Source organism: Sciurus vulgaris, assembly GCF_902686455.1.
Source record: "Sciurus vulgaris genome assembly, chromosome: 8".
Lineage (NCBI taxonomy): Eukaryota > Metazoa > Chordata > Mammalia > Rodentia > Sciuridae > Sciurus > Sciurus vulgaris.
In genome coordinates this window covers 136,985,268-137,011,399 of record NC_136468.1, presented here as the reverse complement: position 1 = coordinate 137,011,399, position 26,132 = coordinate 136,985,268, and the positions used below count along the sequence as shown (strand labels likewise).

Genomic DNA, 26,132 nt, shown 5'->3' with positions numbered 1-26,132 from the left:
CCGGCGGGCGGCGCTGAGCGCTCGGCTACGAGGGCGCGGCGCGGGCGGAAGTGGCGACGCTGGCGTCCCCGGAGCCTGCGGCAGGCGGCAGTGACGGCCCCGGCGCTGACGGCGGCGGCCCGGGGGGCGGCGTGGACGCCCGCGGCGCCGGCTGGGGCATCACCGCGGGCCTCGACCCCGAAATGGCGCTGCTGGCGGAGCACCTGCTGAAGCCGCTGCCGGCGGACAAGCAGATAGAGACCGGGCCCTTCCTGGAGGCGGTGTCCCACCTGCCGCCCTTCTTCGGTGAGCTGGGGGGAAGGTGGGAGCTGGTCGGCAGCCCTGTTCCAGACGCACCCGAATCCTTCCCCCGAGCATCCCCAAACCACCCCTCCCCTAGACACCCCGAGTCCTGTTTCCTACTTCCTCCATCCCTTTCCTTCCAAGCATCCCAGATTCTTCCCCCGACCCCCAGACTACTCCCAAATCATCTCTCCTAACATGTCACAGCCTCCATCTCATCCCACACACCCCCAAGCCCTCCATCCCCACAGACGGCCGACATTCTTCCCTGTCCCTCAAATGCATGCCAGTCCTTCACTCGAGCTCCTCAACCGACTGTCGTTCCCAAGTACCCCTTACTCTGGCGTCTCTGTTATGTAGGCCCCCTCCTCCATCTGCCCCCAAACATCCTACTCTTTCAGCCCCAAAGTCCTTGTCTCTCGCCCCATATTTCTTCCCTTTTAGAATGGTTCCGAAGCCCTCCCTTTAAAACGAATAAGCCTTCTCTTCCAGCCTCCCCCTCCTGGGACCTGTGAAGTTGGAATTCCTCAGAATCCCCCCATGCCAGATCAGAGACCCTCCACCCCACCTCCAAAGGTGGGGCAGGGCAGGGAGAGGGAAATTTGAAGATGGAGTTTCAAAACTCTCGGGCTTTTTCTAGGGGAAAGCACCTAAAGTTTTTCCTCCACTCAGGACAGGGCTGGGACAGTAATGTCAGACTCAGGGTGCTTGGTACAAATCCCTTCCTCATTTTGGGCTCTAAAGGGGAAGAACCTCTTCCTTATATCATGATGAAGGTGGTCATGGGAACACTGAGAAAGTGGTCCCTAAGCCAGATGCAGACCCTCATTCCTTCCTTCCCTTCCCCCAGTTCAGGCCTGGATGGAAATGGGAAACTAGCAGCCAATAGCATCATGCTTCTGCCTTTTGCCTTTCGTTCCCAGTAAAGGGTGCAACCTGAGCCTCTGCTTTCTTCTCTTCCATGGGAACTCTCCCAGTGCCCTGCCCTGCTGCTTCACTCGGTAGCTTGACAGGAAGATACCAGCCTCCGGGGCAGAGTCCATCTGAAATCCACAAGCAGGCAAAACCTTCAGACTGATTTGGACTGGAGAGATTTGGCACCCAGGGCAGCCTCTTACCTTTCCCTGTGGGTGATCAGGGCTTATCATGGGTGGTACTTCCCATAGGGGTGGTTGTAGTTATGCCAATTTGTATCCCAGGTTTCCTCCTAACCTCTCGAGCCTCAGTGTCCCCCATCTGTGAAATGAGGATGCGGATCTTCTAGGTTAGCCATGAGGAGTAAGTAAGGGTGTGTGTTAAAGCACAGAGGCCATAAGTGCCAGATACATGTTTGCTTGTGTGAGGAGTGATCGCTATCGATAAGTTCCTGGAAGTAATTTTGGTTCCTTCCCACAGCAGGTAATTAATCAATGTTGGAGCCAGTGCACTTGCCTGGTTTATTTGCATTCTGATCTGGGTAAGCACTTGAGCAGGGTCTTTTACATCCACTGCTGGTGCCCGGTGCCCAGGACATTGCCTGGTACATAATAGGTGCTCAGTCAAGACTGTTGTATGGTCGAAACGTTCTTATTATCTGTATCTCTGCTTGAGGTAACACTGCATCTCCAGGCAGGGGCCTGGGATCTAACTGGTTTTAGCATTGAGGGAGTTTGTTTATTTTTGTGACAGTTGTGTTTTGTTTGTTTCCTCTTTGGTTCTCTGAATATTTGCAGGTCAGAGCTAGCTTACCCTGGAGGATTCAGAATCTGTTTAAGCCAGATTTGAGGGTGATTTTGCCCTTAGGGACATCTGGCAAGGCCTGGAAACATTTTGTTTGTCATAACTCAGGGATGTTACTGGATGCTATGGGGTGCTCCAGGGGCACTGTTAAAACCTCCTACAGTGCACAGAACAGTTCCCACCACAAGGAATGATCCAGCCCTAAATGTCAGCAATGGTGAGGTGGAGAGACCCAGGTTGCTCGGCATCCTGTTCCTCCCTTTTCTTCAACAAGGTTGCACAGGGTGGGTTCTGCTTTTTGGGCACCTTTTTTTGGATTACAATTATCTGGTTAGTTTGGAAGGAATGGTGCAGGTGGCAGCTGGAGCCAGGACAGAGGAGCATCTCTGCCTCCCTTTCCCTGGTCTCAAAGGGCTGTTGGTCTTTGCTCTGATTCTGCTGCGGGGTGTCACAGCTATGGACAGAAGCATCATTAGACAAAAGCGTCAGTGGGGTTTGCCCACAAAGCGTTAACCACCACAAGGCACTGTGCCCCCCAGAGCTGTTCACTGTCACCCAGGATAATTCTTGGTGCTCTTGAAGAAGAAACGGTGCTAATCCACTTTGAACCATTATGCTGCTTCTGGGGAACAACTTCCTCCTGTGGGTTTAAGACACAGGTTTTTAGGAGGGTTCTTCCCCTAGTGGCTTTTAGCCAGGGCTCAGTGTTTTTTGTTTTTGTTTTTTTTAAAGATCTGCTGTCAACCCTAATGCAGGGCTTTGTCTAGATCCAGGGAGCATCTGGCCACTTGAATGATTTGAGTGGCCCATATCTCTCTTGATTGGGAGCGGGTCTGGAACGGTGGATGCCAGGGGTCTGAAAAAACACTTGCAATTTGGTCTCTTCCCATCGGGGTGTCTCCATGATGTCCCTGCCGACTTTGGGGTCAGATTATTCTTTGTGGTGGAGGGGGGTTGTTAAGTTCATTGTGAGATTGTTGAGCAGCCTTCCAGACCTCTGCCTGAAGTTGTGACTACCAAAAGCTATCTTGACGGAGCCAGAATCCCCCCTGGATTGAGAACTATTGCTTTAGATACAGAAGTAAAATGGCAGAGGGCTCAAAAACCATTTTTGAAAGTATTCAATTATGCAAGGCATATCTGTTAATTGAAGGAAAACTGAGCACAAACAAATGATGTCATTTATTGATTTGTTAATCCGCTCATAACCTTCTGAAATAAGGTGTTTTTTTTTTCCTTTTTCCACATTTTTTGGGTGTTTCTCATCTTTTATATATGCAGGTGGACACAATCCCTTTATGTATATTTATTTATTTTTATGTGTGCTGAGGATCAAACCCAGTGCCTCACATGTGCTAGGCAAGTGCTCTTCCACTGAGCCCCAGCCCCAGCCCTATTTCTCACTTGTAGAAGTGAAATTTCTGGGTCCAAGAATGTGAAGGCTTTTAACCTGTTAGAGCAGCCACATTACTTCAGTCTTTGCCAGGTACAGTTTACGACACAATTGCCTGGGCTTGATGAGTACTAATTCTTTCTGCTTCAGTGGGTGTGGGCTGCAGATCAACCTTCTGCTTCTCTCATTTAGAGCATTGTTATCTTGGGTTTGTCCTTCCTCCGTATCTCTGGTGAATCTCTTGAGTTGTACAAGTTTTACTACATTCATAGAGGCTAACCATTTGTCCATCTTCTATCTTGACCCAGTAATCGGATCTCACCTAACTGATCAGTTTGCAAGACTGACTTCCGTGAGGCAAGCTTTCTCATTTTTTAGGTCAATTATGCAGCCGTTGTAGAGCGTTAACACTTGGAGGACAGAGGCGGGGAGACGTAGATGCCATTTGGTCTTGTCACTCCCTGCCTAGAAGCCTCAGTGGCTGCCTAATGCCTCACAATGGCACTGTGCTGTTGTCGCCAGAGCTCTCGCCATGTCAGTCCTTCTGTCTGGTGCACTTAGTCACCACTTGCCTTTTACCTGACTGGGTTCCACATATGCTTAAGGATTAGCTTAGTGGTCATTTCACCTGGAAAGCCTTTCCTGACACTCTCAGACTCACAGAAACCATCACATTCTGTGACTTGGAGTTATTTCCGTGCCTAGCACTTGGCGAGCTAACACAATTGCTGAATGAATACCTTTGGTTCTATTCCCATTCTTCTGGAGTTTTGCTGAGCCTGCTTTTCCATTCTCTTTCCAAATTAAAATATGTGATTAAATTAAAACATGTGGCTGAATTGAAATATAAACCCCTTTTATAACCTGTATTCATGGCAGACATTAATCAATCATGATACTGTTTTTCCCTTTGAGCCTAGACGAAGTCTGGACCTCTTTTTTTTTCTTTTCTGCAGTGTTGGTATCAACTCTAGAGCCGTGTTCTTTCTGGACAAGCGCTCTACCACCGAGCTACACCCCCAGCCTCAGCATCTTCCTTAGCAACCACTCCAGATCAGTCAGAGTTGGTGCGTGAGAAGACACACATTTGCTCTCACTGGGGAAAAACTGGAGGTGGAAGAGCCAAAGACTTCCACCCCTCTCAGTTCTCCCCCTTTTATTCTTTCATATCCAAGTATCATTACAAATGTATGATGCCATTTCTTTTTACATTATTTTTATTGGTGCATTATCATTATACATGACAGTGGGACTCATGAAACCATGTCTGTACATGCTCACAGCAATCTGATCCCTCTCGCTCCCTGTACTTTCCCTTTTCCTCCCCTCCTCCCTCTTCCTGATCCCTCTACCGTCTCTCTTCTATCATTATGTTTTAAGTCAGTGTTTATAATTATACTCATAGCAGGATTCATTAATGGCGTGTTCATAAAGGGACATAGCGTAATTTGGCAGATGTTCTTCAGAACTCCTCCTTCCCTCTTGATCCCCTTTCTCTTTTCTCTTGGTCTCCCTTTATTTTCATGAGATCCCTTTTTTATTCCTTTCTCTCTAGCTTCTAGAAAGTCCCTTGACTTTCTGAGTCTGGCTTATTTCACTTAGTAAGATGGTTTCTAGTTCCATTCATTTACCTCAAATGACAGAATTTCATTCATTAGGGCTGAATAAACTCAATTGCTTGTATATACCACATTTTCTTCATCCATTTGTTTGCTGACAGACACTAGGTTGGTTCCATAACTTGGCTCTGCAACTCTCACTTCTATAAGTGGTAGAATGCACATATTGCTATAGTGTGCTGACTCTTGATCTTTTGGATAAATACCAAAGAGTGGCATAGCTGGGTCATATGGGGGTCCTTTCCTAGTCTTTCAGGAACCTCTGTAGTGCTTTCCAAAGCAATTGTGCTGATTTGCAGTCCCACCAATAATGTATGAGTGTTGCTTTCCCCCTACGTGCTCTCCAGCATTTATGATTGCTTGTTTTCTTGAAGGCTGCCATTCTGACCAGAGTGAGGTGAAATCTCAGTGTAGTTTGCATTTCCCTGATTGCTAAGGATGTTGAACATTTTTTCATGTATTTGTTAGCCATTTGTACTTTTTCTTTTAAGAAATGTCTGTGTAATTCATCTGCCTATTTATTAATTGGATTATTGGTTTTATTCCTTTCAGTTCTTGAGGTTCAAATTCTAGGGGTGATTTTTCTTCATCCATGCCTCCTGGCATAATTAAATGGATGGCCATAGAATCCAGTCATACAGGTATCTGGCACTTATTAAATAGTCCTAGAGTGAACCCAAAGAGATTGATTTTCCATAATTTTAGTTCAATGCTCATTCCATTGGGGTGGCGGGGGGGACAACCTAGAAGCACAAAATTATTCTTATTTTAGTGCCCAAACTCTTAAGCCAGAGAGTCAAGGCGACTTGCCCACCGTCACACAGCCAGTGAGCCTCTGCCTAACCAGTCTTGAACTCAGGCCTTTGAACTCCTCATTTAGTGCCCTTGCCAAGGGCCTGCCTGCTGGCCTGGCTTCTCTCCAGTAGTGGAGAAGAACCCAGTAGAGCCAGCCTGCTTGGCCACTGTGGATATCCAGGGGCTCTGCTGACACCATGGTAACCTTGCCACATGGCAAGTGGCCTGGGAGCCACAGAGCAGATATGTGTGTTTCCTCTGAAGTGTGACTTCAGCTACAGCCTGCCTGGCTGGGTCTGCAACTCCTCGTTATTTGAATGCAAACTAGAGTGGCTGAGGTGTGGAAGTCTTCTGTGGAGGGAGTCCCAAACAGGTCAGCTTTCCTAGAACTGGAGCATGGACTAGCTGCTGGGAAGCAGCCCCCCATTACTCCTTTACCTGTAAGAAGCTGCCTCTATTGCAACAAGCACTTCTGAAACTTGGGTTCACTGCCACCTCCCTGAGAGGCTTTGTTTTGTTATTTTTTATGCTAATGCAAATGTACATTGCGTTTTGTCTTTGTAAAGAATGTCCCAAGAGAGACAGGTGAAACTGCATTCATGTTCCCAGTGCAGCAGGTTAGTTTTCATTGTGGTTGAGTGTCTTCTGAGAGCTGGGCTCTAGAGAGGAGGGGATGTGGACTGTGCCTGGGAGCGACCCCTGTGGCAAGACCAAGCCAAGTAGGCACTTTCTGTGATGGTTTGTACAGTTCAGGAACTGCCTCCAGCTTCCTGTCCTCGACTGCAGGTGCATTTTCACAAGTGTGCAGTTGGTGAAGCCCAGGACCTTTAGGAACGCCTACTGGGTGCTGCCGGTGCCTGCTCATGATCTTACCTGGCCTGAGTCCACTCTGAGCAGGCGGGGAGGGAGCTGCTGCTGACCCCATCGTGTTTTCCTGTCAGTCCACCTAACAGCCTATGCATTGGCTGTTTCTGAGGCTCGGGGGAAATGTCACTTTGAGTCTACTTTCCTTTGATATCCATGCCCTGAGAACCCTGGACAGTTGAGTGGAAAGAAACATGGATGTTCACATCAAGCTGAGCCAGCCTGACCTTGGTTTCTGTGGGACTAAAACTGCATTCAGGCCAAGCCCTTCCCTGACTGAGCCTCCAGCCCCAGCTGTGAAACAGGGATGCAGAGACCCCCAGGAGGGTCCATGGAGGTGGCTCACTGATGGTGTCAGTGCTGAAGGCCTGGACTCACCCTATCTTTGCACAGGTAGGCCAGAACATCCTAGAAACTGGACCTTTTGCCACACAGCCCTTGAGCAACAGGGACCTGCCAAAAAGATGCCACCTCGGAGTCTTGGTGACTGACTGCCAGGGCTCAGGGCCAGCTGCTGGCTGCTTCCTTCTGAGAATTGCTACAGCATCCTCCTTTGTAGCACGGGAAGGCCTGTGCTGAGTGCAGACCAGTGGCGCACACTTCTCCTGCCCCTTGATGATGGGTGAGGTCTTTCTGTGTTCCGGGAAGTCTGGCCTTGAGGTCAAGGCCTGAGGTCTGGCCTCTGCTGCTAGAGTGAGAAGAAGGAGGGAAATCTGTCTTTCATTCTGCCTGTAGGGCATTTGCCGTGCAGGGCTGCTTGGAGGGTCTGTGTTCCACTGTGACTCCCTTGGGGACAGAAGTCAGGGCCTACCAGGACCTAGCAACAGGTCTGGCAGAGCCTGACAGAGCATAGTTGACCAACTGTTGTCAAACCGAAAAGGAATGAGAAGCATGCATGACAAAGGGCTTGGTAAAATCTCCTGTGGGACCCCTGATCACAGTGTGACCTCTATTTCAAGTGGCTTCCAAGATTAAGGACCTTTAGAAATATGAGGCATGCTTGTGGCTCAGTGGTAGAGTGCTTGCCTAGCATGTGTGAGGCACTGGGTTCCATCCTCAGCACCGCATAAAAAGAAATAAATAAAATAAATATATTGTGTCCATCTACAACTTGAAAGAGAGAAGAAAGAAAAAAAAGGAAATATGAGAGCAAACAAGTTCAGAGAGGGATATGATGAGGTCCTGAAGCTAGAAGGTGACCCTGGGGGCTTTGAAGCAGCCTGTGACAGGGGAGACCAGCCCTGGATCAGGACACAGGAGGCTAGGGGAAGTCTTCTTCTTGGAGGAACAGGGCCTATCCCCTGTCTACCACATTTGTGGGGGAGGGAAAAGATAGGAAGTTTCGCTGGGCATGACAATGTGCTTATTTCACTGGGCTAATTAGAATGGAAATGATGGCTTCTGGTCTTGGGTTTCATTGTTTCAGCTTAGAAATGGCCTGGGCGAATGGTAAGTCCTTTTGTTACATCCTTACAGTGTTACTTGTATCAAGGCCCTTGTGTGTGGGTGTGGTGTGTGTGGTGTGTTTACTCTGTTCACTGTATCTGAGCATTTCAAAGTCATTACTGTGGATTGGCCCTCTCCAGGGTCCTATAAAACCTCTGCTTTCCGCCCAGGCAGTCAGGCAGCGACTCAGACTTCCCCTACTCCAAAGTGATTCATTTTCGGCATTACTCTTGCTCCAAGTTCCTTACTTCGTTCGCTCTTGTCTGAAATCCCTTTTTAATGGTCTGGAATACACTTGAAGTCATTATTTTATGGCTGGGCGATCTCTGCGAATTTTACCCTGACCAGTCAATCGGTCTCTCTCCCACCTTCTTCCCTTCCTTTCTCCTTTGATTTCTTTCTTTCTTTCCTTCTTTCTAATGCAGTCCTAGGGACTGAACCCAGGGCCTCAAACATGCTAGGCCGGCTCTCTCACACTGAGCCCATCTCCTTTGATTGCTTAATCATTGGAATCATTGTTTTCTAGATTCCCTCCCTAAAGAAAAGCTTTACCTATTGAGAAAGAAGAAGCTGATGACATAATGTAATAAACATAAATAATAATACCTTCCTTTTATTGAGTACTTACTAGTTGCCAGAAACTGTGCTAAGCCCTTTATTTACACTAACTCATTTAAACCTCACAACAACCCTGTGAGGTAAAGTCATTGTCAGCCTCATTTTACAAATGAGGGAACTGTAGCTCAGAGAGGTGAACTAATTTCTCCCAAGCCACACAGCAAATAAGAACTGATTTTCCCAGTTGCATTCCCAGTTCCTGGCTGGTTTTTGCCAAAGAGGGCCATTGTGGACAAAGGTTTAGCATGTCACGGGGTGACTTTTTAAAGCAATATTGTGAAGTGTTTTGAAACGGTTTTTCCTTTTAACAGTAAAGTTCAAGCACAAACCAGTTTTAGGAACATGGACATTTTCAGGGTTCTTATCCTTCAAAATAGGCCTTACTGTGACCTGAGCTGTGACAACCCCTACCCTGAAAATAAATGATTCATCTCCATCAGCTGTAATTTGAGAGCCTCCCATTATGATCGTTGTAACCCAGAGCCCGTAAAGTTAATCTACCCTGTGTCTTTAACAACTGAACTTTATTATCCAGCTATGAAAAAAAAAATTGAAGATGAAATGGAACCTCCCCACACCAGGCTGCTAGATTGCAACACAGGCCTCTTGCTCCTCCTTCTTTGAAGTAAGCATTTATGGGTTGGGGTTAGGTGTGTTCCCACCTGAGTCACACAGTACATCTGAAAAACAGTGCTCTGTTTCTTGAATGAAGATTATTCCTGAGATCAAATAAGAGGGAGGGCCGGGGCGGGGCCCTGCCCAGCACGGTATCACCTGTTATAAGACAGGAAGACAGGGTGGGCAGCCTGGATGGAAATTTCCATAATGTGCTGTGGTTGTGTTTTGTTGTTTGTTTTTTGCAGTTGCTGGAGCAGGGACCCAGGGCCTCCAGTGTGCTAGGCACGCTGTACCAGAGAGCTACACCCCCGTGCACTGCGGTCTCGTCAGCTCAGGGACAGTGCTTTCCACTGTGTGTAGGCTAGAAAAAGAGGAAATGAGTCTGATTCTGGGTGGTATGGTGACCGCTAGCTTATGGGGACTTCTGCTCTCTGGCAGAACTGAACTGTGGCAGAGGCACAGGGTGGGTCCCAAATGGCCCCTGTGCAGCCACAATAGTCCTGGAGGTCCTGCACGAACCCTTCCCTGGGATTCCTGCATGCCTGTCTCCTATCTTGCAGGTGATTCCGACACAGTTGGCTATTTGTCTTTCAAGTATCTAGCAGAATTGAAGTACTGACAAAGCAGGAAGACGCAGCTGCCAGCCATCAAGAGAAGTTTTAAAAATATCCCAGAGGGGCTGAGCGCAATGGTGCAGGCCTGTAATCCCAAATACTCCAGAAACTGAGGCAGGAGGATCCAGAGTTCAAGGCTAACCTCAGCAAGTTGGGCCCTAAGCAACTCAGTGAGAACCTGTCTCAAAATAAAAAATGAAAAGAACTGGGGATGTAGCTCAGTGGTAAAGCGCCCCTCAGTACAATTCCCAGTACTGAAAAGAGAAAGAAAAGAGAAAATTGCAAACACCTTGTTGTATGAAAGCAGGGACATTTGTGTTATATTGTGACAAATTCTATCCAGAATGGTTGAACTAGAGAAGATTGGTACATTCATGAAGTTATTTGGTAGATGAGCTGGGCACCGGGGCACATGCCCATCTCCCAACTTGGGAGGTTGATGTAGAAAAATTGAAAGTTTGAGGCCAGCCTCGTGAGTAGTGAAGTCTAAGCAACAAGCAAGACCCTGTCTCAAAAAATAAAAAAGACTGGGGATGTGACTTAGCAGTAGAGTGCCCCTGGACTAAAGACCCAGTACCAAAAAAAAAAAATTATTTGGTAAATGAAAAATATTACCATTTTCATTTTCTTTTTCTTTATTATTGAAATTAAGCATCTTTTCATTTCTTCTGTGAATTGCTCATAGTTCTATAGGGCTGATATTTTTCCTTACCTACTAGAAATAATGGCCTCTTATCTGTTCTGTTTGTTACACAGACACTATCTCCCACCCCAGTTGATTGTCTGGCTTTGATTAGTGGTAGGATTTTTCCCTGCCTCAGAGGAAGTTTCTTAGTTTATAATCAGATTTATTGGTCTTTTCCTTATGCCTTCAGGGTTAAGTAGCATGCTTGGGGGGGGGAGCCACCCCCGAAAAGCAGGGGCCATTGGCCAGGTGTTGCGGATAGCCACAGCCTTACTGTACTTAGGATCCATGCCCATTTGAGCTGGTTCTATGATAAGATGGTGGGGCATACCTGACTTTTTCAAAGCTAGCTCCCCCCTCCCCCCGATAAGATGATGAACTAGAAAACCATCCAAGCCCCCTCCCTCCCTCCAGGCAGACAGGTTCTGGATGACATTTTAAAGAGCCTGTTTGCTAACAATGATTAAAACAAGTTTGGGGTAACTTCAAAACTGGTAAAACAAGAAAGGTCATTTTGTAGCAGGCTGCATTCTGTAGGAAAGGTCAGGCTGGAGACCTGCTAGAAATGTGCTGGGCCCTGTTGGAGCAGGGCAAGCCTAAGCGTAAGCTGTCAGCAAGGCCATCACTGCTTGGGAATTAAAACCATCCTCTGATGTTCTGTCATCAAAAACAAGTTCTCTTGTTTTTCATGAGTTTTACACAAGCAGATGGGAATGTTCTAGAAGGAAAAGCAAGGTTAGTGTAATGGAAGCAGCCTTGGCTCAATAATTGGGTGGGAGTTCCTGGCGCTCCTTGTGTGGCCCTGAGCAAGTCAGTTGGCTTCTGTAGGCTTGGTGCCATGTGGGCAGCCGCCTCTGGACCATAGGAAGGGAAGGGTCCGAGCCCAAAGGGTCAAGTCACTTGGCCAAAGCCACACCAGAGTCAGGTTTCCAGACCATGACTGGTTGGCTCTAGAGCAGCAGTCCCTTCTCTGATCACCCACGGCCACCTACAGACACTCCTGGCCCGACTGCACACGCATGCGCAGCACGGAGACCGCGGAGTTGGAGACAGGCAGGAGCTCAGCCCCCTCTGTGTGCATGCCTCCGCAGGTCCCAGCCTCAGAAGGGCCCTTCAGCGTGCCCCTCCTCCCCACAGTCGAGCGGCCACTGCACAATAACAGCTACTGTCGGGTCCTGGCGCCTGCTGACCACAGTGGCCTCGTGACTCTCTTAGCGCACTGTCAGGATAACCCCAAACAAAAGGCCTTTCTCCACGCCATCAGGGCAGGGCCACCAGAACGGCACCAGAGCCATTTTCAAAGACCAGGAAGCCAAGAACATTTTTTCTGCATCTCTGAAGTGAACATGGAGTGACTTGAGTCGTTGAGACTAGCCAAGAAACCACCCCCTTGATTGCCGGTGACCTGTCCCCCAGCCCTGCTTTCCTGTCTTCTCGCTTTGAAGAGGGCGGTAGATCAGCCTTAGCAGTGGGGATGCCTCGCCTCAGAGCTTCCCTGCAGGGGACGCCCTGCAAGGTTCTCACACTACAGGCAGGGAGACTGAGGCCCAAGCCTTCACTGTCCTTCACCATCTCTGTTGGTGGGTGTCTACGAACCCACCCAAGGAAATCTCCCGATAGGTTCCACGTGCCCCACAGTCCGTTCACCCATTCCCTGCACAGATGTCACCCACGCACCTGGTGGGGTCACCTACCGAGCTGGGTGCGAGGCACAGCAGGCAACCAAGACAACCTGGTGCCCACCCTCTAGGAGCTCCAGTGCGGTGGGCACGGCAGCCGGAAAGCAAAGCATTGCACACGTAACAAGGACCGCTGGAGGGCGAAAGGACCTGCAAAGAAAAAGGGAGGAAGTGGGACTTTGAGCAGAAAACCAAAAACCTGATGTTCATTTCGAGTATTTTCTATGAAAAATTTCAAGCATCTGGCAAAGTTGAAAGAATTTCATAGTGAATATTCGTACATTTACCGCCTAGAGTCTGCCATAATTTTAAATTTTATTTATTTTTTCATGGTACTGGAGATTGAACCCAGGGCCTTGAGCATGCTAGACAAGTTCTCTGCCACTGAGCTACATCCCCAGCCTTAGGTTCCACCATAAATCTACTGTACCTATCTGTGCAGTCCTCCAGCCATTCTTCAGTCCACTGTAAATCTTTGGACAAGTGATTTTCTTATTTTGAGACAGGGTCTCTCTGAGTTGCTTAGAACCTCACTGAGTTGCTTAGGCCTTGCTAAGTTGCTGAGGCTGACTTTGAACCCACAATCCTGCCTCAGCCTCCCGAGCTGCTGGGATGACAGGCTGCACTATCAAGAAGAGTCCCCAGCAGAGGAAAGAAGATCTTGGCTCTCTCGGCCATCCCGGGAGGGAACCCCTTCTAGGACTAATGAATTGCTTGACTGCCCAGGGTGAGTGCCCAGGGTGCATCAGGCAGGGCTGAAGGTGAGACAGAGCAGTTACTTCATGAATGCTCTGGACAGGCCCATTCGGGAGGCGTATTCTGGGTCAGGCAGCTGGCCTGCACCCCAGCCCAGCACCAGAGCAGCCCCCTGTCCTTTGGTGTTTGTTTGCAGTGCTAGGGATGGAATAGGGATGGAACTAGGGCTTCCCGCGTGCTAGGCAAGCATCCTACCACAAGCTATGCCCCCAGCCCGTAAGCTGCTTCTGATCAGGCCACCCCACTGAAGGCTCTAGTATGGTCCCTGGAGGGCCGCTTTGCCCCTGGACTACGGATCTTGACTCTGATAATGAGACGAAGTCATGAAAATGATTAAAGCCCATTTATCCAGCATTCACCATGCAGGGAGCACTCTGCTCAGGGCGTTTGATGTGTTATTTGCATATACGCATGTGTGTTGCGCTGTCTCACGCACACACGCACTAAGGAGAGAACCGAGGCCTTGCACGTCTAGGCCTGAGCTCTACCACTGAGCTTCACCCATCCCCGCTCTGATGCACTGTTTTTATTTCTGAGATAACTCTATGAAATAAGCATAATTGCCCCATTTGACACACTAGGAAACTGAGAAACACAGGTGAGGAGACTGCTTAGCTGAGGTGTGGCCGGCTGACGATTCTGGTGCCATTTGTCTGCATCCCTGACCCTCCCTGACCCTCCCTCATCCTCGGACAGAGTGTTTCATTTAAAGCATTTAATGCTCGTCTCAATACACCTCCTTTCACAGCTGCAATTAGAATGTTCCAGATGGCCAGCCAGGTGTGCCGGGTCACCTTGGCTGGAATTGGCCTGCAGGAGTTCCCCCAGGCCCCACCCGTGTGATCAGTTGGTGCATATATTGAAGGCCCTACCCATGGCGTCTCTCTCCTGTGGGTTTGGCACCCACCTTGACCTGCTCAGGGGTCTTTGTCCCTGGGCTGTGTGTCAGGGCTGGTGACAGGTGAAGGGGACACACAGCTGCCCGCATCAGGCCTGAGATGAGGTCTGTGTTGAACCTTTGTGGTGAAGAATCTGTGAGCCTGCATGTCGCTCCCTACTCTGTAAGGTTCTGTGGCCTGTGTCCTGGCCCTGGCCCTGCACCAGCCTGCCAGGGCACTGGAGGGGAAGGGGACAGGCAGGCAGCAGCCTTCTCACATTTCACAAGGAGCCCAGATGCCACACATGGCTGGGCAGTTTGTAGGTCTACATTCCATGAGCTTGACGGTGTCACTGCTGGACCACGCTCTGCCAAGAAAGGAAAAATGCCTGCTTTTAAGATCACTGCATTTCCAGAGATGGACAAAACGTGCGCCACGTGTTTCAAGTCATCCTAGTCCCTTGGTTCTGTTGTCTCATTTGCTAGACAGGAAATGTGAGGCTCAGAAAGCTGGAGGGATGTGCCCAGCCCCCTAATATGTGCAGAGCTGTGAGTCAAGCCCAAGTTTTTGGGTACCATATTGCACAGTGCAGAGAATGGGGTCGTCGCTGCAGAAAGTCCCAGTGGACAGTGAGGTAGAGAGTGGTGTGGCTGAAGGACGAGTCTCTCACTATTCCACTGCGTTTAAAGGCTCTGACAAGTCCTGCTGTAAGAACCTGGTTTACCTGGGTCCCAGTACTCCCCAGATGCCTTGCCCACAGAGCATCTCTAAGTCCTGTAAACCACTCTGCCTGCCCCTGAACATAGGTGGCCTCTCCTCAGATCTCCATCCGCCTACAGTGGTCCCGAACTTCACCCTTTTGGGGAACTGAATCTCTCTTCTCGTTTCCCCCCAGATTGCCTCGGGTCCCCCGTGTCACACCCATCAAGGCAGACATAAGTGGCAACATCACGGTACGTACTGGCCTGGAGCTGCAGCTCTAGCACACACAGTGATCTAACCTGCCTCCGTCACCACCCTCCCAGCTGCAAGCTCCCCCGGGGCCAGGGAGGCGTCATGGAAAACAGGCTCGGCCCCAAGCTCATCCACTTGAGCCCCAAAGCTCCTGGTCCTCCTTTGCACTAGTGCCACCTAGCTGCAGCTGGGCCAGGACTTTGGTTTTGGTATGTCCACCTCCACCAAAGAAGTAAATTCCAAAGTCCACAGGTGGCATTGACCCGGCTCTCCCCCTCCCTGGTCCTGGTCATCTGATGCCACCCCCTAGCCATAGCCCCTCCCACGAGGATCCACTCAGGGCCCAGCAGAGGCTTGGGGCTCATGACAGGATCATTTCTTCATCCCAGCGGCCCTTTGAGGACTTCTGACATATGAGGAAGCTGAGGATCAGAAGAGCCGAAGGACTCACCCAAGGTCACTTAAGAAAGTGACAGCTGGGCCCAGTGGTACTCGCCTGTAATCCTGGCAGCTTGGGAGGTTGAGGCAGGAGGATCGTTCAAAGCCAGCCTCAGCAACTTAGCGAGGTCCTGTCTATAATAAAACATTAAAAGTCCTGGAGATGTGGCTCCGTGGTGAAGCCCCCTTGGTGCAAAAAATCGTGGGAGGGGCAGAGCTGGGAGTCCCGTCCAGGCTAACCTGGCTCTAGTCCAGAGGCTTTTGTGCCTGGACATCTTTGACTCCTAAGAGCCTGTGCTGCTCATCCACAGAAGCGAAACTTCAAGCACCTGGTGTCTGGGAGGGTCAGTGGTGGTTGGAGGGTGTGGACTCAAGCCAGGCAGGCTGGGGCCTGCTCCACCTGCATAGCTGTGTGACTGTGGGCATGTCACTGCCCTCTCTGAGCCTCAACGTCCTCATCTGCAGATTGGGATACTGGTGGCCACTTCAGGGTTGCCACTGGATCACATGAGACTCTGCCTGAAAAGCAGACTGCACACCCCAACTCGAGGGTGGCACTCAAGAAACGTGAGCGCTCAGGGAGTTGGCGCTGGAGTCATGCTGGTCCCAGCAGGCACTCCCAGCATGCAGCGCAGCCTTTCCAAGGGGAAAACCCATGTGTTCCATTCAGAAAATCAAAGCCGTGTATGACACCAACCCAGCCAAGTTCCGGACCCTGCAGAACATCCTGGAGGGGGAGAAGGAATGTATGGAGCGGAATGGCCCAAAGTGGGGGCCACGCTGGCACTGATGTGGCTGAAAAGGTGATGGGCAGGGGCAGGGTGGGCCTTGGCCTCTACTGTGGAGGAGAAAGCAGGCCCTGCCACACCCACGGAGGCTAGACCCCTTTCTGGTGTGATGCTTATTAATGACTGAGAAAAAGCCCCCAAGGGCCAGAGCTTGTCCAGTGGCGGCACTTCCTTGCTCTAGTCCCTAGAACACAGCTAGTGCCTGCTGCATCCTGGGCACTGGGCCGAGCTCTTCCTACCCCACTGGAGTTTCATGTGCTGTGAGGTAGGTGTGCTCTCTCTTCCCATGTCGTTGAGGAGGCTTTAGGGACTTCTGGAGGCCACATCACATGCCCAGGTCCTCTGAGCACAGTTGTACAGGTTGTGCACCACATAAAGTTGTCCTATTCAGGGTCAGTCACATAATACACAAGGTAGGTTTATGAATTAGTTTCTTGACAGAACTAACAGCTGGTATGTGTGTCAGGGGATGTCCTGGGGATTGAACCCAGGGAGCTCTCCCATTGAGCTATACCCCAGCCCTTTTATTTAAGACAGGGGCTTGTTAAGTTGCCCAGGCTAGCTGGCTGGCATTGTATGCACCTGTAATTCCAGCAACTCAGGAGGCTGAGGCAAGAGGATCGCAAGTTCAAAGCCAGCCTCAGCAACTTAGCAAAGTCCTAAGCAACTTAATGAGACCCTGTCTTAAACTAAAAAAAAAAAAAAGGACCAGGGAGGTGGCTCAGTGGATAAATGCCCCTGGTTTCCAGTCCCAGTACTGAAAAAAGAAGTGGTCCAGGCTGGTCTGGAACTTGAGATCCTTCTGCTTCAGCCTCCTGAGTTGCTGGGATTACAGATGTTCACCATGGCACTCAGCTAGAAATAACAGCATCTCGAGAAGGATTTCTATCTAATTTGCGCGCGTGCATCCACTGGACAGGGCCAGCAGACACTGTGCTTTGAACCCACTTGGGTCTCTACCACCTCTAGAATTCTCCTGTACCTGTGCAATACCAGCAGCTGCTATGAGGTCAGAGGCCTGTCCCCAGCCCCACAGGTGTCCCCGGGGCTGCCCTCTTTGGAGGCCTGGACTGAGAGGGAGGTAGCCTGCCCCCGTTCTCTCTGCTGCCTCCTGGAGCCCCGTGCCATCCTCAGCAGAGCAGCAGGGAGGGTGAAGCTGGCAGGGGTAGGGATCTGCAGTCAACACCCTGTAGCACGTTTCAGGAACCGTCCCTGCCAAGCTGCCTGCCTCGGCCAGCTAGGGACTCAGGTCTGGGGTGAGGAACGCCCCTGGGTCCATCGGGCTGGTGGAGAGGTCCTGATCACAGAAGTGAGTGAGACCAGATGACGGGGGTTGGGGAGCAGATGCTGGGCCCTGGTGGTCGCCAGCAGGTCAAGGTGTGAGGAGCACCCGCCACGTAGAACCAGCATCACCGTCTGGGGGAGTCAACCGTGGGCAGATCCGAGCAGCAGAAAGTCGGAGCAGAGGCAGGGCAGGGAAGGCTTCCTGGGGAGGGAGCCACGTGGAGTCTCCCAGCTGAGCAGCGGACATCATCCTGGTTGCCAGGAGACGGGATCGTGAGAGCTGAGAGAGGGGTCTGGGGCTCAGAGCAGCTGCTGTCCAGGGCTGCTGTCCAGGGCTGCTGTCCAGTGCAGGCCACAGCTGAGCCCGTCCTCAGCTCCGCCCTCCAGGCTGGTCCCTGGTGGGCTCTGGTCTAAGGATTGTCTTACCTCAGGGGTGAGGAGGTTAGGGTCTCTTCAGTACCAAACCCAGCCCTCCTGCCCCATTAAAACCCCTCGAGCTGATCCCCCCACCTGTAGGGAGGCAGCAGAGCAGCACTGTGAAGGGCAGTGGAGGAGGAGCCCAGCTGGAGGCGAGGAGAGCCTGTTGGAGGAACCCGAGTGTCTCTGTGACGGGGCTGATGGTGCCCTGCTTGCTTCACAGGGAGGGGGTGCAGGGGGGCAGGAGGCCAGACACTAGAGGACTGGGTCCCTCCCTTCTGTCTGGAAGCACCGTCCGACCCTTGAGGAGGGTCCGTGTGGTCCTGCAGCACACACTGACAGGGAATCCCGTCCTGCAGCGTAGCAGGCTTAGGATCCCGGGCGTCAGGACGGAAGGGACCTAGAGGCTTGGGCTGGACTCAGCGAGCCTGACGTGTCCCCAGGCGGTGAGCACTTTGAGGGCCAGCGCTTTGGCTTCACCCCTCAGGCACTGACGGCTGTGTCCCGTGCCAGCTGTGAGAGGTCATGGGACATGGAAGTGAGGGGCTGGCCCAGCCCTGCCCAGGGGCTCTCACAGCCGGCCAGGCAGGGTCAGGCTGGTGGAGAGGAGGCACTGGGGAAGCGCTCCTGTTCAGGAGCCCCACCAGGCAGGGAGTGCTGGCCGTGGACACGCGTCCTAAGCGCCACCCTCTCTGGGCCACAGAGGCCTTCGCTTCATCCAGGTCTTCCTCCAGAGCATCTGCGACGGGAGCGGGACGAGAACCACCCCAACCTCATCCGCGTCAACGCCACCAAGGCCTACGAGATGGCCCTCAAGAAGTACCATGGCTGGATCGTGCAGAAGATCTTCCAGTGAGCCTTCCCTGCAGGCCCCGTCAAGTGTCGCCTTCCCCTCTTAGCCACGGCCCTCCGAGCTGCGCTCGCCCCTTGGACCCAGGCAGGGCTCCTGTGTGGGGCAAGGCTGCTACACCCAGGGGCCCTTCCGTGCACTTGGTCAGCCGCTCGTGGCCTTGGTGGTGTTACTGCAGATGCTGGGTGGCATTTCCAGGTGCCCTGCCTGGGGAGCAAAGCCCCCTGAGGCCTGCTGGAGGGCGGCCTCATCAAACCCTCAGACAGATTCCCACTCCTGGAACGGGGGAGCAAGGGCCTGTCCCCATGGAGGCATCTGCTGGAGGACACTGGCCCACGGGTTCTTCATGGCCTGCATTGGGGTGATGTTGACCAGGGCTCCTGGAAACAGCACCAGCACCAGCCTGGTTGGCAGCAGGTCCCTAGGCCCACAAGGCCAAGACCCCACAGGGGAAATGTTGGAAGGCCTCAGGGTCCTACAGCTGCTGTGGTCACCTGCCTCTTGCTGGCCTCGTGTCTCCCTTGGCGAGGACTTGTGCCCACCAGCTTTCCTGCTGAAGTTCGCCTGCCTGTTTCTTACTCCTGCCACGAAGACCGGGGTGTGGCCAGCCCTGTCCCCAGAGGCACATGTCGAAGCTGTCAGGTCAGGAGCCAGTGCAGGCCCAGGCAGGAAGAGTCAGTCACAGGGCAGGAAACGTGGCCACCTCTGGCCAGGCCACCCCAGCATGGCTTGGGACAGGGCTGATTTCAAGGGCAGCTCAAGAGCCTCACCCTCCCTTCGGACCCTTGTCCCCACAGAGGCCTTACACCCGCCCCTTGGTAGCAGGTGGCTCAGGGAGCCCTGCAGGCTGCAGTCCCGGTGCCCCAGGAGGCAGGCACTGTTCTTTCCCTCCCATTTCACAGATAAGGCCAGTGGTGCTCAGACGAGTCCAGTCACATCCCATGGTACAAAAATGGGGGCCAGTGTGGTGGCACACATGTGAAATCCCAGCCATCAGGAGGCTGAAGTGAGAATACCACTTGAGCCCAGGAGTCTGAGGCCTGCCTGGGCAACACAGCCAGGCCCCACCTCTTAAAAAAAAAGATGCGGTTGGGCGTCTGCGTCCCTAAGCCTAGTATCCTCATCTTACTTTTTTGTTATTTTTTAAAAACTTTTTTTTTGGTGCTGGGGATTGAACCCAGGGCTGCTCTACACTTAGCTGTGTCCCCAGCCCTTTTTTTATATTTTCTTTAGAGACAGGGTCTTGCTAAGTTGCTGAGGCTGGCCTTGAACTCAGGATCCACCTGCCTCAGCCTCCCCAGCTGCTGGGATCACAGGCATGTGCCTCTGTGCCTGGCTTCTCGGCACTTTTCAAGTTCACTTTCTAAGTCCTAAAATTTGGGCAATTGTCACCCCCTGGGGACTAAAGAGGGACCACAGCATGGATTAGCAGCCTGGGCTCACTCAAAAGAGGCTTCCCAAGAAGCAGCTCACCATTCCCAGAGCATGCAACCCACAAGCTCACCCATGCCAAGCACTGCTGCGCGTCTGGCGCTTTCAGAGCACTCACGTGATCTCCCTGATCCTTGCAAAAGTGACTCAGGTGGCTGTCATTATTATCCCCACTTTACAGACAAGGAAACTGAGGCTCAGAGAGGCTAAGTAACTTGCTCAAGGCTCACAGCTAGTCGGCGGCACACGCTGGAGTTTGCGTCCAGGTCTGTCTGTCAGTCCCCCAAGTTGGTGTCCCTTCTGCTGTCCCTCATGGGGGTAGAAGGGAAAACACACCTCCCTCTTCCTTTCCCTCCCAACACCACAGACAGCACAGACCCTGCCCAGCATGGACCTCGGGAAGCCCCGCCCGATCCCCAGCACACTGGCCTGGGGTCTCGGCCGCACTAACGCTCCCCTGTCGCTTGTTTAAAGGCAGCCCTGTACGCAGCACCCTACAAGTCTGACTTCCTGAAAGCACTCTCCAAGGGGCAGAACGTGACGGAAGAGGAGTGCCTGGAGAAGATCCGCCTCTTCCTGGTCAACTACACGGCCACCATCGACGTCATCTACGAGATGTACACCAAGATGAACGCGGAGCTCAACTACAAGGTGTAGGGGAGGCGCGCCAGCCGCAGCCGCAGATGAGCAAGCAAGCCGGATCACTGTGAATCAAGCCACAGGCCGCCCAGGCCTGCGTTCCCAGAGCTGCCCACAGACCAGCTGGGGTTTGCAGGGGTTTGCAGGGGTCGGCCCTGCTTTTAAAAGTCTTTTTTTTTTTTTTTGAGGGGGGTCTATTCTAATGGAGCAATAAGTTATGATCCTCCTTCCAAATCTCCTTTGAATTTCACAGCAGCATAGACTGGATACCTTCATTTCAGCGTGATAAAAGTCAGTTAACGATGCTAATAAATCAAGTCCTAGGGTTTTTGGTTTGGGTTTTCCTCCCACAAGGAGCACAGCTCTCGGGGCGGGTAGACGCCTCCTTTATGGAGAAGCACGTGGCCCTGGGAGGATTTCGCTGAACCAAGCTTTGGTGTTTTAAGGACCATGAAGAGTGTGACAGGGAAAGATGCAGGGGCCCTATTGCGTTTTTTGACAAAGCCAGCGGGTGCGTGAGGTCGTGTGGTCTGCACAGCACAGCCGCACAGCCCTGGCCTCAGAAGCCTGCTCTACTCTCTTCTCTCTCTCTGCCAGTTTTTTTGTTTTGTTTTAAATTAGCCGAAACCAACCAGCAAGACTTTGATGACCAAGGGGGTGTTTCTTTTCAAGCTATGGGGCACAAACAGTTGACCACAGATGACTGTAATTTGCATTATTCTGCATAATAATTTCTTCAGGGACAGGTTTTCCAACCTAAGAAACTCCCTGCCACATGACTCTCTGGAGGGGGAGACGTGAGCCCAGCCGCGAGACCCAAGGAAACGCCTCACTGCCTTAACTGTCGTTCTTGGCGCTAAAAAGAGCTCTATTTTTTAAAGTGGGGGCAAACAAAGCAACCCCAGAACAAGTGATAAAACCCAACGAGGATCGATTGGTGATTTGTATGCAGAAACTAAATAACCTTAAAATTTCTATTTTGGAATCACATCTGTGAGCTGTTTCAGGTGTTTATTTTGGGTTTTTTTTTTTTTTTTTTTTTTTTTTTTTTTTGGTACTAGGGATTGAACCCAGGGGCACTTAACCTCTGAGCCACTGAGCCATATTCCCAGCCTTTAATTTTTATTTAGAGACAGAGTCTCACTAGGTTGCTTAGGGGGCTTCGCTAAGTTCTGAGGCTGGCTTTGAACTCTCAATCCTCCTGCTTCAGCCTCCCATGCCTCTGGGATGACAGCATTTGTCACCACACTCAGCAATCGGTTCTTGATTCATTTTCTGCATCAGAGATTACAACTGCTTCTTCCCAATCCTTCCAAGGACCTGTTTTCTGTCTTCCATAGTTTTAAAAAATGGAACTGGTTGCCACATTGAAAAACAGAGATTTCATCAAAAAATCTTGGGGTTTGGGGGGTTTTGTCTGTTTGTTTTGTGGTGCCAGAGATCAAACCCTGGGTTTGCCTGCACCTGCTAAGTAAGCACTCTACCACTGAGCTGCCTGCCCAACCCTACCCTCTTTTCAAAGTCCAGCCTTCCTGTGTGGAGCCGAGAGCAGGTGCGCGCCCCCTTGGCAGAGCAGGGCGCGGGGTTCCCTTTTCACTTGGACTTGGACTCGGCCTCCGCACACCTCTCTCACTTGCACTTTATCACGGCCGGTGCTTTTTTTGATACTGGGTTAAATGAAGCGAGAAATATTTATTTTCCTACAGAGCTGATGGTCGAGTGCACAAGATGGACCAGTAAGTCAATAATAACGATTCAGAAAGGTCAGCACCTAGGGGAGCCCAGGACCGCAGATGAGAGGGCTACACCTGAGATGCAGGTGGTTGAGTCACAGCTTGCAAGGGACCTCCACAGAAGGGGGAGGGGGGACACTCCAGGACCTGGTGACTTGACCCAGAGCAGGCCCACAACGCCCTGCCGAGGGATTTGAGCTTGATCTTGAAAATTATGAAGCACCTTCAAGCGTCCTGCGTGCAATCCATCAGACGCCTAATTTGGAAGGTCCCCTTGGCATGGCCAAGGGATGGAGATCTGCACTATGGTTTGACTGTCTCCAATTTCACTGTATTTTCTAATATTGCTGAAACTAGGAATGTTACTATTCTTCCTCAGCTCTAATTGCTTCTTAGGGTTTTCCCCTTTGGGTTTCCTAGAGATATAAAATTCTGCTAGCAAATTAAAAGAATTCTGTCTCTTCAAATTCCTACTGTATAACACAATGAATCCAGGGGGCACTCTGCTCATGGGGGGAGTGTCCCAGGGTCAGCCTCCTTCATGCCTGGCACCCACTGATTTCCTGGGAGCATTTGGGGTTTTGACCTCAGAGACCAGGCCAGACATGCATCCGGGCCTTCCGGTGTTATCCTTGTCGAAGTGGAACTGGGTTCTGCCTGGGGCGGAGCTGAGCCGTCCGCCAGGCTCTGCAGGGTTTTATACATACCATTTCACTTCCCCCTGAGCCGCGGGCATAAGGTGCCCATCCACTCATCAGATGAGGGAAATGAACTCCCAAACTGTGGTTCTGCCCAGGGGAGGGGACTCGCCCCGGTGACGCAGACAGATGTGGGGCAACGGTGGCATGGCATCTACTCCAGACGCCCTCCTGGTCTGTGACCTTGCTCCAGCACATCCGCCAGGGCATTCCCCAGGGGTCAACTAGATACTTCACAGAAACCAGACTGAGCTCAAGTTTGGCCATTTATTCACTTATTGACTTATTCCATTAAAACTCACTACGCCAGGCTGGGGTTGTGGGCTCGGTGGCAGAGCTTGCCTAGAATGTGTGAGGCACTAGGTTCGATCCTCAGCATTAATTAAATTAATTAATTAATCAAATAAAGGTAGTGTCCATCTACGACTAAAAATATTTATTTTAAATACCTCCCTGACCCACAGGACGCTATTTCAAACCACCATAATGCATCTCTTCCATGCGAGGAACCTGGTTCCTTGTGTACAACTCGGAGGTCTTGCTCAGCCATCTCATGGGGCTGTCTTGAGGCTTAAGCCAACCGTTACCCCAGTATTTATGAAGCAGTCAGAGCAGTATTTGAAGCCAAGGGTTAGATAACTTAGGGTTAAACAACTGCAAGCATATATTCTTGTGATGAGAGGGTGTGGGTGATGAAATCGAGTATGAGAGTTCTGGCTCTGTCACTTATTACCAAGGTGGCCTTGGACAAATCACTTCACCTCTGAGCCTCAGTTTCCTGGTCCACACAGTGGGGATGCTCATGGATCTAGGTCACCCAGTCAATGAAATTGCCCAGGCAGACGCTTAGCTGAGTCATCGTCCAATGATCCACTGTCCCGTGCAGGAGGTTATGGAGGAACAGAGGAGAGACAGCTCCTTCGGGTTTTGATAGTTGACCGATGGGTTCTCTGCTTGGCGCAGGCTGGAGGCTTCCGACTGCGCTCCCTGAGCGCCCACAGCTCCCCAGGGGCCCGGTAGGTGGCGCTGCCCGCACTGCGCTCCCCGCAGAGCCGGGAACCCCAGCCAAGCCCGCCCCAAACACCAAGTAGGAGAGCGACCCGGTTGGGAGTCCTTGCCCTCGGATTTGTTTCCCCGAGGGTCAGATGAGGAGCCCCGTTTGAACACTTGGAAAGTTTGGAGACCCTCTAGAGGGCGCTCTGGGTTTCTGCCTTCAGGCCCACCTCTGTATGGGGGTCACTGTTGCCTGCTACCAGCACCACCACCCCTAACAATGTTTGGATTCGAGGCCGGGTTCTGTAACTTTGCAGTTGTGTGACCCGGCAAAAGTCAGTTCACCTCGCTGAGCTTCAGTTTCTGCATCTGTAAAATGGGACAAGACCTCCTCTGCTTTCCAGGATTACATAAAACAGTGTGTTTTATGCGAAATGCCTGACCCGCGGAAGGTGTTCAACAACTGGCTTTTATTCATGTCTTTATTTATGATGGTGCTACACCTGGTCAGGAGTTCCTGAAGGGACAACCTAACCCCCAAGCAGTTATTAAGCCACAGCATGGCCATGCACACACACTGGGATGGAGCCCAGGGTCTGGCGCACAGGCACTCTCCCACTGAGCCGCGCCAGCCCATTCCTTGTTCTTAAAGACACAGCGAGGCTCATGTCAACACAACAATGAGTGTCCTGGAAAATATCCTGGCTGCTATTCCTCCCTCTGCCCAGATCTGCTGTGTGACTCTGGGCAAATCACTTCTCCCCTCTGGGCCTCAGTTTTCTTATCTTTAAAATCAGGGCATTAGATGGTTCAAGTTCTTTCCCTTCCCGTCTCCAGCTCTGACAAGCTACAGGGGACACCTCTCAGCAGTGTAAGCAGCCCCCGGCTGGGTTCATAACCCCCTGAAACCAACTCTCCTATGGCCCTGAACAGACCGTGGCAACTTCCTAGCCTAGAGCCTGGGGAGGGGCAGGCGGATCTAGGGCAGTAAGATGATGATTTACGGGCTGTCAGCCTGGATCTGAGAGGATTGTCTGAAAGAGCATCATTCAGCCTGTGTGCTGAGTACCTACTGTGTGCAAGATCCTGAGCTAGGCTCAGAGCACCCTGCAAAGAAGACGTGGCAGCTACCCGCCCTGTGGAGGGAGAGGCCGTGAATCCAGGAGCAAAATGTGCAGTGAAGCATAGCAAATAGGACACCGTGATGGGAAGTAGCTGTGGGGTCCTGATTTAGACTGCAGGGCGGCGTGGCAGGGAGGCTGTCTGAGGAGGTGACATCTGAGCTGAAAGGAGAGAAAGAGCAGGCCCTGCAGTGAGGCTGGCTATAACCCGTGCAAAGGCCCTGAGGCAGGAGGGGAAGCAGCTCATTTTTAAGAACAGAGAGAGGCCAAGGTGGCCAGAGTCTGGAGAACCAGGGGGATGGGGACCTAGAGGGGCAGAGGGACCCAGGTTGGTGTGGGTTTGGTTTCTGTTCTGAGAGCAGGCAAGGTCTAAGCCCAAAGTCCGTTCACAGTTAAAAAAAAAAAAAAAAGCCAAAAAACATTAGCCAGAATCTCAAGAGGTCCTCCTTGTGGGCTCAGAAAAAGAGGCTCCCCTACCCAATCCAGCTTCTGCCTCTTCCTGGCTTGGGAGAGGGAGCCTTCGTGGCCCGGGCTGTGCTTCAGTTTGGGGGGTACCGAGGCTGGGAGGTGTCCCTGGCCTCTGTGGAAGTCACCGTCCTCTCTCCAGAAGGGGCTCATTCAGCCTTCGCAGTCCTCTGCAGCGCCTGGGCTGCCTACCCAGAGGCTCTGACCCTCCGAGGACCAAGGCAGCCCCCTGCCCCCACGCAGCAGGATGACCATTTCTGAAGTGCCCAGCTGTGGCTCAGCCACACCCACAGGCCACCTGGTCGGCTGCCCAGAGACACGGGATCACAGCCAGCTGCGGAGCCACTGAGAGCTC

At 51.7% G+C, this 26,132-nt stretch overlaps 1 pseudogene across 1 annotated transcript; it reads left to right on the top strand.

Annotated features, from left to right (window-relative positions):
* LOC306668232 (glycolipid transfer protein-like) lies at positions 1–18,745 on the top strand (annotated as a pseudogene). Its single transcript, XR_013766745.1, has 4 exons — positions 1–285; positions 14,862–14,919; positions 16,029–16,161; positions 18,551–18,745. The product of XR_013766745.1 is annotated as a glycolipid transfer protein-like (transcript).
* The last annotated feature ends 7,387 nt before the right edge of the window (positions 18,746–26,132 follow it).